Raw genomic sequence first — 12,530 nt, forward strand, 5'->3', positions numbered from 1 at the left:
CACACACACACACACACACACACACACACACAGCCAACTTGGAAGTCTCTGTCTTCAGTAAGGCAGACACACACATCGGTGAGGAGAGTCCACTCTCACTGTGAAGCCTCTTTTTCATGCTGCTAATATCAAAGAAGTGATGACTTAACTGTGTGTCCCAAATGGCACCCTATGCCCTATATAGTGCACTACTTTTGACCAGGGTCCATAGGGATGTTCTCATAAGTGCACATACTGTATGTAGAGAACAGGGTACCATTTGGGAAGTATACTAAACCAGATTACTTGCTAGTAAAAAGACTTCTATATGCATTATATTCACTATATCATTGCTGTTGTTTCAACAAAGTTTGGTCATTTTGCTGACACTTATTCTGTGTAAGGACTTGTTAACATTGACCCTTCTCAGAATTCTCACTTCCTGTTTGGATTTTTCTTCAGGTTTTTGCCTGCCATATGAGTTCTGTTATACTCACAGACATCATTCAAACAGTTTTAGAAACTGTGTTTTATATCCAATAGTAATAATAATATGCATATATTAGCATCTGGGACAGAGTAGGAGGCAGTTCACTATGGGCATGCAATTCATCCAAAAGTGAAAATGCTGCCCCCTATATCAAAGAAGTGAAGTCTCCTCAGGTTCCCGTGGTATTGGGATTCTCCTGGCTCCAGCGACACAATCCCCTCATTGACTGGTCTGCCGGTACCATCATGAGCTGGAGCCCGTTCTGCCACACCCATTGCCTGAAGTCAGTGCAACCTGCCCCGGGACATCTTCCTGGGTGCTTGGAAGTTGCCCTGGACCTCTCCGCCATTCCCGCGGAGTACCAGGACCACCGGGAGGTGTTCAGTAAGGCCCGGGCACAGGGTTCTTCTTTGTGGAGAAGAAGGACAAAACCCTGCATCCGTGCATCGACTACTGGGGTCTCAACGACATCACGGTGAAGAACCGCTACCCGCTAATGCTCATCTCCTCAGCCTTCGAGCTGCTCCAGGGGGCCACCGTGTTCTCCAAGCTGGACCTACGGAACACCTACCACCTGGTGCGGATACGGGAAGGGGATGAGTGGAAGACTGCCTTCAACACAGCCAGCGGTCACTACAAGTATCTGATCTTGCCATTTGACCTTACCAAACCCCCTGCTGTGTTCCAGGCTCTGGTTAATGATGTTCTCCGCAGCATGTTAACCCGATTCGTCTTCGTCTACCTCATTGACATCCTCGTCTTCTCCCACTCCACCCAAGAACGGATGCTCCACATCCGACAGGTTCACCAATGCCTCCTGGAGAACCATCATTTTGTAAAAGCTGAGAAATGCGAATTCCATCGCTCCACCATCCCCTTTCTGCGTTACGTCATCGCTGCAGGGAGTGTACAGATGGATCCCGGGAAGGTCCAGTGTACAGCTGCAACATTTCCTGTGATTCACCAACTTTTATCACCGCTTTATCTGGGGCAACAGCACCCTGGCTTCCCCCCTAATCTGCACTCACCTCTCCCAAGGTTCCGTTCACGTGGTCCCCAGCTGCTGATCGGGTGTTTTGGAATCTCGAACACCACTTCACCACAGCTCTCATCTTGGTTTATTCTGACCCGTCCTGCCAGTTCGTGGTGGAGGCCGATGCTTCGGATGTCGGCGTTGGGGCTGTCCTGTCCCAGCCGTCTGCCGTGAACCTCAAGGTACATCCTTGCGCCTTCTTCTCCCACTGCTTCAATGCCACGGAGAGGAACTACGATGTGGGGAATCGTAAGCTTCTCGCGGTGGAAATGGCATTGGAGGAGTGGAGGCACTGGCTTGAGGGGGCGGAATATCCTTACATTGTGTGGACCGACCACAAGAACCTGAAATATCTTCGCACCGCCAAGCATCTCAATTCAAGGCAAGATAGGTTTCAGGTATTACCCAGATGTAGACAGTGTCGACGAAACAACACCTGGAGGTGGGTGGAGATAAGCACAAAGACAGGTGAAACAGATCAGGGTGTGACAAAGCCCATTAATTCTTATGGCTGCAATCCCGTTAACGGGATGATATGACAACAGCCAGTGAAAGTGCAGGCCGCCAAATTCAAACAACAGAAATCTCATTATTAAAATTCCTCAAACATACATGTATCTTCTACCATTTTAAAGGTAATCTTGTTGTTAATCCCACGAAAGTGTCCGATTTCAAATAGGCTTTACAGTGAAAGCACCACAAACGATTATGTTAGGTCACCGCAAAATCACAGAAGAACACAGCTATTTTTCCAGCCAAAGACAGGAGTCACAAAAAGCAGAAATAGAGATAAAATGAATCACTAACCTTTGATGATCTACATCAGATGACACTCATAGGACTTCATGTTACACAATACATATATGTTTTGTTCGATTAAGTTCATATTTATATCCAAAAACCACGTCAAATAACATAAATACTCATCATAAACTTTGATGAAAGATACATGTTTTACATAGAATTAAAGATACACTTGTTCTTAATGCAACCGCTGTGTCAGATTTCAAAAATCTTTATGGCAAAAGCACAATATTCAATAATCTGAGAACAGCGTTCAGCCACAAAAGGAAGCCATACAGTTACCCGCCAAATTGTGCAGTCAACAAAACTCATCAAAAGCATTATAAATCTTCACTTACCTTTGCTGATCTTCGTCGGAATGCACTCCCAGGACTCTTACTTCCACAAGAAATGTTTGTTTTGTTCGGTAATGTCCATCATTTATGTCCAAGTAGCTACTTTTGTTAGCGCGTTCAGTACACAAATCCAAACGCTCGTGCAGGTCCAGCCGAACGTCGGACGAAAACTTCAAAAAGTTATATTACAGGTCAAAGAAACTTGTCAAACTAAGTATAGAATCAATCTTTAGGATGTTGTTATCATAAATATTCAATAACGTTCCAAACGGAGAATTCCTTTGTGTCTATAGAAGTAATGGAACGCAAGTCGATATCATGTRGAATGCGCTTGACCAGGACCTGGCTCTCTGCCAGACCACTGACTCATTCCCCTCTCATTCAGCCCCACATCACAGTAGAAGCTTCATTCAAGATTCTACAGACTGTTGACATCTAGTGGAAGCCGTAGGAAGTGCAAACAGATCCATATCCTACTGTGTTTTCAATAGGCGATGAGTTGAAAATCGACCAACCTCAGATTTCTTACTTCCTGGTTGGATTTCTTCTCAGGTTTTTGCCTGCCATATGAGTTATGTTATACTCACAGACATAATTCAAACAGTTTTAGAAACTTCAGAGTGTTTTCTATCCAAATCCACTAATAATATGCATATCCTATCTTCTGGGGATGAGTAGCTGGCAGTTTAATTTGGGCATGCTTTTCATCCAAAATTCAGAATGCTGCCCCCTACCCTAGAGAAGTTAACTTCTTTGGGCTGCAAGCCCGAAGCCGGGCGCAATATGGCAACAGCCACTTCAAGTGCAGGGCGCGAAATTCAAAATATATTTTTTAGAAATATTTAACTTTCACACATTAACAAGTCCAATACAGCATATGAAAGATAAACATCTTGTGAATCCAGCCAACATGTCCGATTTTTAAAATGTTTTACAGCGAAAAGACCACGTATATTTATGTTAGCTCACCACCAAATACAAAAAAGGACAGACATTTTTCACAGCACAGGTAGCATGCACAAAACCAACCTAACTAACCAAGAACCAACCAAACTAACCAAGAAACAACTTCATCAGATGACAGTCTTATAACATGTTATTCAATAAATCTATGTTTTGTTCGAAAAATGTGCATATTTGAGCTATAAATCAGTTTTACATTGCAGCTACCATCACAGCTACCGTCAGAAATAGCACCGAAGCAGCCAGAGTAATTACAGACACCAAAGTCAAATACCTAAATACWYRWGTATTTAGGTATTTGACTTTGGTGTCTGTAATTACTCTGGCTGCTTCGGTGCTATTTCTGACGGTAGCTGTGATGGTAGCTGCAATGTAAAACTGATTTATAGCTCAAATATGCACATAAAACATTTCTGAAAAATACATGGTGTACAGCAAATGAAAGACAGGCATCTTGTGATTCCAGCCAATATTTCCGATTTCTTAAGTGTTTTACAGCGAAAACACAATATAGCATTATATTAGCTTACCACAATAGCCAGAAACACAAGGCATTTACCAGCAGCGAAAGTTAGCGATCGTAACAAACCAGCAAAAGATATATAATTTTTGACTAACCTTGATAAGCTTCATCAGATGACAGTCCTATAACATCAGGTTATACATACACTTATGTTTTGTTCGAAAATGTGCATATTTAGAGCTGAAATCAGTGGTTATACATTGTGCTAACGTAGCATCTTTTTCCCACAACGTCCGGATATTTTTCTGACACTCACATATTCTGACCAAATAACTATTCATAAACATTACTAAAAAATACATGTTGTATAGGAAATGATAGATACACTAGTTCTTAATGCAATCGCCGTGTTAGAATTCTAAAAATAACTTCATTACGACATGCAGTTTACGTTATGGCGAGAGCGTGCCCAAAATCTGGGCGCAAACTACTAGTTCACATGTTCGACAGATATATGAAATAGCATCATAAAATGGGTCCTATATTTGATGATCTTCAATCATAATGTTGTACAAGGGGTCCTTTGTCCAGAACAATCGTTGTTTGGATTTAGAATGTCCTCTTCTCCAGTCAATTAGCACGGAAAGCTAGCAAAGTGGCGCGAAGGTCTCCTTCCTGAACATACGCAGACAAAGCAACACACCTAACGTCCCGAAAAAAATTCTATAATCTAATAAAACTATATTGAAAAAACAGACTTTACGATGATATTGTCACATGTATCAAATAAAATCAAAGCCGGAGATATTAGTCGTCTATAACGACAGCTTTACAGAAGGCAATACCAGGTCACTTCTCGYGCGTTCSAGAAWACAGGAAATTGGGGTCWCGTCATGCCAAGAGCTTTTATTCGACCCCAGATGATGTAAAACACTCCATTTCTTCTCTCACTGCCTGTTGACATCTAGTGGAAGGCGTATGAAGTGCATGTATACTAATAAATATCAAGCACATTTATAGACAGGCCCTAGAACAGAGCATCGATTTCAGATTTTCCACTTCCTGTCAGGAAGTTTGCTGCAAAATGAGTTCTGTTTTACTCACAGATATAATTCAAACGGTTTTAGAAACTAGAGAGTGTTTTCTATCCAATAGTAATAATAATATGCATATTGTACGAGCAAGAATTGAGTACGAGGCCGTTTGAAATGGGCACCTTTTATCCAGGCTACTCAATACTGCCCCTGCAGCCCAAAGAGGTTAAAGTCATCGCCTATTCAATTCCCTGTAATATATGGATCTGTTTGCACTTCCTACGGCTTCCACTAGATGTCAACAATCAGTAGAACGCTGAATGAAGCCTCTAGTGTGATGTGGGGCCGGATGGAAGGTGTTTCAGTCACTGGTCTGGCAGATTGCCAGTTCTTGCTCATGCGCTTTCCTCATGATATCGCCTTGCGTTCCATTACTTATACAGACATGAAGAAATGCTCCGGTTGGAACGTTATCGGATATATATGATAACAACATCCTGAAGATTGATTCTCTACTAAGTTTGACCAGTTTATTCGACTTGTAATATAACTTTTTGAAGTTTTCGTCCGACGTTTGCCTGCATCTGCGCGAGCGTTTGGACACGYAAAAGTAGCTAAGTAGCAAAAGTTGCTAATTGGACAGAAGTAATGGACATTATCGAACAAAACAACGATTTATTGTGGAACTAGGATTCCTGGCAGTGCATTCTGATGAACATAATCAAAGGTAAGGGAATATTTATGATGTAATTTCGTATTTCTGTTGACTCCAACATGGCGGAGAAAAGTTGTTAAATCTGAGCGCTGTCTCAGATTATTGCATGGTGTTTTTTTTACGTAAAGTTTATTTTAAATCTAACACAGCGGTTGCATTAACAACAAGTGTATCTTTAATTCTGTGTAAAACATGTAACTTTCATCAAAGTTTATGATGAGTATTTCTGTTATTTGACATGGCTCTCTGCAATTACTCCGGATATTTTATAGGCATTTCTGAACATGGCGCCAATGTAAACTGAGATTTGTGGATTTAAATATGCACATTATCGAACAAAACATAAATGTATTGTGTAACATGATGTCCTATGAGTGTCATCTGATGAAGATCATCAAAGGTTAGTGATTAATTTTATCTCTATTTTTGCTTTTTGATACTACTATCTTTTACTGGGAAAATGGCTGTGTTTTTCTGTGGCTATGTACTGAGCTAACATAATTGTTTGGTGTGCTTTCCCCGTAAATATTTTTTGAAATCATGTTGGCTGGATTCACAACATGTGTAGCTTTAATTTGGTGTCTTTCATGTGTGATTTCATGAAAGATAGATTTTTATAGTAGTATATTTGAATTTGGCGYGCTACATTTTTTCTGGATTTTGGCCAAGTGGGACGCTACCGTTAGAAGTTAAGAAGTTAGAAGTTAATGAGCAGGAATTGGGTCATCTCGCTTTGGTTCCCTGACACACGTAGGTTGATAGGAGTGGTACTGTGGGTGACCCGGCCTACAGAGCACCCGTCCAGTGCTCTAACATCCATGGGAATGGAGAGAGGCTGAGTGGGGATATCCAGCTTGGAAGCCAGGGTAGCGTCCATAAAGCTCTCATCGGCCCCCAGAGTTGATTTCGAATGGTCCCCCACAGCAACAAGGCATGAATAGGGATGCGAGTAAGGTGAGAGTTAAAGTTCTCCATATGGCCCACCAGAGTACTCACTCCTACCAGTGAGCCTGGTCTTTTAGTGGACAGGTGGAAACGAAATGACCAGTAATTCCATAACACAGGCAGCTCTTAGTGTGAAGCTTGTATAGCCGTTCAGCTGGAGACAGCCTAAATCTGCATCGTTGCATGGGCCGGGGAAGAAGTGAATCAGCAGTCTTCRGAGGCTCTCTGGGAACTCATGTAGCCTCGTGTTCTCACTGCAACGAAGCCGTCGGGGACTTCGAATCGAATCTCCTCTCCTTCCTTCCTCCCGTAGTCGCCCATGGTCAAGGCAATGAGCAAGTCGAGATCCGTCGGTAATTCCCGGGCTGCAAGCTCGTCCTTTACTTCCCCCAATACTCTGTGCAGGAACATGTCGAACAGCGCTTCCGGGTTCCAAGCACTCTCAGCTGCCAATGTGCGGAAATCCGTGCGTAGTCTGCCACACTACGGGACTCTTGACGTAGCTGGAGCAGCTTGCAAGCAGCCTCTCTCCCAGACAACAGAGAATCAAACACCTTTTAACCTCCTCCACGAACTCCTCCAGACTGAGGCAGCGTTATGATGTAGACTATCCTCGAGCGGTCTGAGGGGAATGAAGAAGGCTGTAACTCGAAAATGAGGGAGCACTGGGAGAGAAAAGCCTGGCAGGTTCCGGAATCTCCAGCGTAGCGCTCCAGAGGAGGTAAACAGGGTTCTCGGGGACACTGGGGTAGGCTGAGAGATCACCATTGTGGTAGGCTGCCTAACAGACAACCCACGGAATTGCTCCAGCAATGTTTTAAACGCTTGGTCATAGCGTTCGGCCAAGGTCTGGAACCCTTCCATGAGAACACAAAGCAACTCCTTGTACCTTCGAATGGTGGCTCCTTGGGAGTCGGGGGCATCCGAGTCTGCTGGATCAGTCATGACCCAGATGTAGACAGTGTTAACGAAACAACAAGTTTATTTCTAGTACAGGGCCAGAAAAACAAGAGGTTAAAGGCAGGCAGAGGTCAGTAATTCAGAGAGGGTGCAAAAGGTCCAGAACGGCAGGCAGTCTCAGGGTCAGGGCAGGCAGGGGTCAATAATCCAGTGAGGTGGTGCAAGGTATAGAACGGCAGGCATGCTCAGGGTCAGGGCAGACAGAACGGTCAAAACCAGGAAGGACTAGAAAACAGGAGCAAGAACAGACAGGAGAAGGGGAACAAATGCTGGCAAGTTTCACGAAACAAAACGGACTGGCAACAAACACAGAACGCCGGTATAAATACGCAGGGGATAATGCGGAACATTGGCGATACCTTGAATGGGGGTGGAGACAAGCACAAAGACAGGTGAAACAGATCAGGGCTCTTTCAAATCTGAGCATAAAAGCTGCTATGTACACGGAAAGCATTAGGACCCAACATCTATCATCTTGTCATTCCAACGTGCTCGAAACCAAACACAGTGCACAGGGTGACTGATTAAAATAGCATAACTCCATATTTAACTAATTTCCTTTCCTCAAAAAAGTTTTTTATAGCATTACACATATGTAAATGAGGCCATAAAAACACACACTTGCAGATACACACACAAATGTAACTTTTGGGAAGGCAGCGTGTTAGTGCATATTAGTCCTGATAGATTAATTACGTCAATCATGCTCAGTAGACTTTCATTTTAATTAACAGTACGCTGGACACAAGTAGTATATTACTCCAAATAGGATGCTACAGCATAGGGCTCCCTGTTCAGAAGTAATTCACTATATAGGGCAGGGGTGGGCAATTCCAGTCCTCAGGGGCCTGATTAGTGTCACAGTTTTACCCCAGCCCCAGCTAACACACCTGACTCCAATAATCACCTAATCATTATCTTCAGTTTAGAATGCAATTTGATTAATCAGCTGTGTTTGCTAGGGATTGAGAAAAAGTGTGACACCAATCAGGCCACCGAGGACTGGAGTTGCCCACCCCTGATACAGGGAATATGATTTGGGACGCAGATGTGTTTCACTGCAGGCTAGAAAAAGAGTTAGACAAGTTGCTACAAGTGTAACAGAGATGCTAGAATAGAGATGAAAACCCCTTGAAGCCAGGCAGGCAGTCTGAGGTCATAGCATCATTCTCATCTCCTATCAAGTGTCTCTCTCTATTGAACAGGGTGAATCACAAGATTACAGAAGGAGAAGCAATGCATTGTTGTCTAAAGGCGTCAGCTACTCTCAGCTAGCGTCTCCTCTCAGATCTGTCTGTGGCTAGCGCTCCTGTCCCACCAGTCCCCCTATCTGCCCTCTTTGTCAACTCAGACGGTGCCACCCTCTCTCTCTCTCTCTCTTGATGTATGCTCTCTCTCTCTCTCGTGTTGTCTGCTCTTCTCTCTTGTGTTATCTGCTCTCTCTCTCTCTTTTTCTCTCTCTCGTGTTGTCTGCTCTTCTCTCTTGTGCCATCTGGTCTCTCTTTTCTCTTTCTCTTTCTCTCTCTCTCTCTCTCTCTCTCTCTCTCTCTCTCTCTCTCTCTCTCTCTCTCTCTTTTAATTAATTACGCTTTTTTCCCGACGTTTACTGACACCGGCCATATTCAACAGGTGTTGAGCACTCTTAAAGTAATTATTCTGCGTGTTGGTACACTCAGACGAGAGTGCTCTGAAATCCATGTAGATAGAAGGCTGGACACATTACATTTTCAACTACTTTCTTTTCTGATGAAGTTCATTGGATCTGCCGTGGAGCCCAGTTTCATAACATGACCATATTTCCCAGCTGCTTGCCGTCATTTTGAAGTAACCCCGAAAAAACAGGCCTTATTTTAGTGCATTTTTCACCCTGCCAGCTCCTATTAGTTCTATTGAGCATCGTGTGCCAACTCGCCTTCCGAACGTTCTATTCCCAGCTTATTGTTCCACGTCACAATGCCTGCTTCGCTATTGTTGGCAATAAGACCTGCTCATGTTGTTTTATATTTAAAATGTAAACAACAAAAATAATGTTGGAACTCTGTGGTCTTCCCATTGTTTCCTATAAGGGAAATATAGGCATGTCTGTCTATTTTGCCAAATATCTCGCAATGTGTATATTTAGATTTTTTTTTAAGTCGGGTGTAACCGGTGTGAAATGGCTAGCTAGTTAGCGGGGTGCGCGCTAATACCGTTTCAATCGGTGACGTCACTTGCTCTGAGACCTTGAAGTAGTTGTTCCCCACGGCTTTTGTGGAGCGATGGGTAACGGTGCTTCGAGGGCTGTTGTCTATGTGTGCAGAGGGTCCCTGGTTCGAGCCCAGGTAGGGGCGAGGAGAGGGACAGAAGCCAAACTGCTGCATGGCACCATTTTAATCAGGAGAATCTCCTCTTTGTAWTTATGTAAGTCTGGGCAGCGAGCACGTTTGTCATCAATCGCTAGACCAGAAATAGTCCGAAGTAATTTTTTCCCTACTATTTCATTACCCAGACATATACACAGTTGACACCATCGAGGTGCAAATGTTTACTTTCTACACAAGTATTATATATTTTTTCGTCCGACAAACAGATTGTAATGGTAAAATAAAAAGGGATACATTTTAATGGAATTCTAAGCATCACTCCAGTCAAAACAGGCTCTGCGAACGTTCGATTCTGTTAGTTTGCTATGGGCTCGCGCTAGTGTTCCAGTTTAGCCAACGTTCTTAAGCCGTTTTTCAGCCTTGGTTGAATTTTGACTCATTCTATTGTACAGACTATAGATAGCCAGAGCGAATTTATGAAAGCACCCAAATGTCCATTGAGAAAGCACAACGACTATACCATTTAGCTAAGCTAAGAATACTTTGGGTAGTTAGATAGCCTATAGTTAATATACTGTCAAGTTTGATGTGTAAMAACTAACTTTAGGTAGCTAGCTAACATACCGGTACATACTGCTGTAATGATATGCTATGTGGTTCGTAAGGGTAACTTATTTGAAAAGTCATTACTTTATTACATTGAGTAGCAAGCTACCCCTTGGTCGTTAGGGCAAATCTGGTCTGTGATAGGAGGGGGGGTTTCACACCGAAATCCGCTATTAGACTATTCTTTAGTAAAGGTTGAATAGTCTATTGAATAGTCTATTGTTCAGCTATTAGCCCTCCTCCCCAACTTGCAACAAATTGCTGTTCCCATCTCATTCTTACTCTTTCCACGCGTCATCATTCTGCTCCTGAGTGGCTCGCTTGTGGGTGTGCTGGCAGGATATGGCAGCATCTTCGGTTGTGCATCAAGAATTCTGCATACAGTAGCACGTTTGTATGAAGGTGTGGTTGTTCACAGGCAAATTGTTATATGCTATGGAGGTACATTTGTGTCTTTTTGTTGTCGAGAGCAAAACGTTTTTTATTTTCAATTTAAAAAAATTGTTCTGAAAGCAATTTGACACAAAGGAAGTCAAAGTGGACACCTACGAAGATGACATCTCAGGTAAGCACCACTGGGCTGTATTGACATATCCTAAATATGACATCTGCTGCTTTAGACTGAACGGTCATATCTCAGTTATTGTTTTCTTATCTATAAAAAATAAGCTATTTTCATTACTTTCAGAGAGCGAGCTGACCACAGGGTTGAAAATGTAGACACTGCCAGATGTTCACTGTCCGAGGAACAGGCCGTGGTCCATAACCAGAGGTAATTAAACTGTTTTGTGTTCATTTTCTCCATCTCTGCCTGTCTTGTTGTATATGGAACCTGTCTCACATGCATTAATTAAAAACCCCTTAAGATGTCAGCTGCTAATTTTCTGATTTACACCACATGAACACAGAAATTTCAACTGGACTATCTGTTAATGTCAAGTCATGATTTCCCTGGGGGATAGCCTTGCAATAACCAAGTGGTGAGACACATAACCCTCTATATTTAAATGTTTCAGGTACACTCCGATAGGTGTCTGCGTCACATACAGTATATTCTGTTGACATTATCTTCTATTGTTTGTCCTCATGTGTCTGTTTTTCAGCATAAAGTACTCTGTAGCCACTTAGTGTGGACACCAGGTGAGATCACAAACACACAATAACAGTCTCTCTTCTTCACTTCATACCTCTCCCCCTTCTCCCGAAATCATCTCGGTCATATCAGCTGTTTCGGTGAACCCCTCCCAAACTGAACTGGCTGACACAGAGGGCACAGCAAGATCATAGGTGAGACGTCACTTGGTCGGGTCAACAGGAAGTATTATTAAAGAGATGCTTTACATTGAAATACAGATAGAGATGTAGTAGTCCCAGAGTTAATGATCCAAGGTCAGTTTTGCATTTCACCTCCTGATTTAAGTTGTCTGACCGTGTTAGAATAAAAAAAATAAGGCTTAATCATCTCTATGTCAATCGTCTGCACGTATGTTTTGATGTGAGAGAGGACACCTCGTCTTTCTTCCTTGTTTTATAATGCACACCATATGTGCATTGAAGTACAGATTGAACTTGTATTTATAATATTACAATTATCATAATTATAACGCATTTATGTATTTATAACACGTGGATAATGAACTTCTTTCAATAAAGCATTTCACATTCTCCACTGGTTGAAATTAAGKATCTAATTGAAATACTATCCTGTGTCCTCAGATTAATGCAGATGGAGTTAGATAGGCATWGTTTTTTTTCTGTATATATTAATTACAAATCAATCATGTTTCTAGTCTATTGCATAGTTACAATGTGTAATCATTGATGTCCCAGGAGCAGGAGTGGTAAACACTGTTGAAGTGTATAATTGTAATACATACATGCAGACACAGCATCATTCAAA

At 42.5% G+C, this 12,530-nt stretch overlaps 1 long non-coding RNA gene across 2 annotated transcripts in view; it reads left to right on the plus strand.

The window, feature by feature from the left end:
- LOC139023155 (uncharacterized) overlaps positions 1–11,679 on the plus strand; it is a 90,215-nt gene extending 78,536 nt beyond the window's left edge. For both annotated transcript variants that reach the window (XR_011474307.1, XR_011474308.1), the window contains exon 4: positions 11,319–11,679. This is a non-coding gene — a long non-coding RNA (uncharacterized lncRNA). The remainder of the gene's footprint in view (positions 1–11,318) is intronic.
- The last annotated feature ends 851 nt before the right edge of the window (positions 11,680–12,530 follow it).

The sequence above is a fragment of the Salvelinus sp. IW2-2015 genome, linkage group LG27 (genome assembly GCF_002910315.2).
Source record: "Salvelinus sp. IW2-2015 linkage group LG27, ASM291031v2, whole genome shotgun sequence".
Classification (NCBI taxonomy): domain Eukaryota; kingdom Metazoa; phylum Chordata; class Actinopteri; order Salmoniformes; family Salmonidae; genus Salvelinus; species Salvelinus sp. IW2-2015.